Genomic DNA, 893 nt, shown 5'->3' with positions numbered 1-893 from the left:
AAAGTGCAAGTGCAAACACCACACGAAAAAGTGCACTTAGGGGTGTGCTTTAGTCCTACCCCCAAAGGGGTTGAACCACTACCCTGATCCCCTGGGGCACGAAGCTCCTGCCAGGGACAAGGTTCCCATTTGGTCCTCCTGGCCAAAAGGCCTGGTGGACCACCGTTCCTTATGTCCAGCCGAAGCCGGACATCCAGTACTTGGTCAGGGGGCTCTCCCGAAGAGAAAACCCCCTAGGGATCAGGGGAGGAAGGAACCAAAAGGCCACACATCCTCCCCCTAGACTTCAGGGTAGGCCCGAGGACCCACACCCTACCATCCAGTGAAAACACACGCATAAGCAAAGAAAAAGTGACAAACGTGGGAGGTGTTAAATTAAATAGAAAATAAAAAAGTGGTACCGTGCCAAATTGTGCACAGACCAGGCCCTGAGGCCTGTAGCAAAAATTGCCCTGAACTTAGCCAAAAGGCCTGGTCCTTAGGGCGCTGTGCAAAAAGAGTGTAAAAACAGTGACCTTGTGCCATCTTCACACAGTGGGGTCCCACACCCAGGTGTTACTAGTGGCACCCCTGAGGGCATCTACTCAGGGGGCACTGAGTTTGCGGACTTTCTGCCTTCTCAGTCCCTGGCCAGACAAGGTAGATCCGTCCAAATCAGGAGGTACTGGGTCCTTCCAGTCTTCTTGGGGGAATTACTCCCAGGGCCCCAGCTTAACTTGTGGCGCTCCCCGGTTTCTGTCCCCCCAGTACTAGCCTTCCAGACCCCCATCATACCAGTGAGGGTACTATACAACAGCCATCCCCGCAAGGCTAGAATGGCCGGGAGCACCCCCACTGGACACTGATAAGAACAGATACTACACTTGATCTTAGCCAAAAGGCCGAGAAGCGAA

General features: G+C 53.8%; 1 pseudogene; it reads right to left on the bottom strand.

Annotated features, from left to right (window-relative positions):
- Positions 1-777: 777 nt before the first annotated feature.
- Positions 778-893, bottom strand: LOC149454868 (U2 spliceosomal RNA; annotated as a pseudogene).

Source organism: Staurois parvus, unplaced genomic scaffold (genome assembly GCF_062004578.1).
Source record: "Staurois parvus isolate SC_StPar_1 unplaced genomic scaffold, SC_StPar_1.0 ptg000415l, whole genome shotgun sequence".
NCBI classification, from domain to species: Eukaryota; Metazoa; Chordata; class Amphibia; order Anura; family Ranidae; genus Staurois; species Staurois parvus.
Note: the sequence above shows the minus strand (reverse complement) of the source record. Positions and strands in the feature narration are given on the sequence as shown.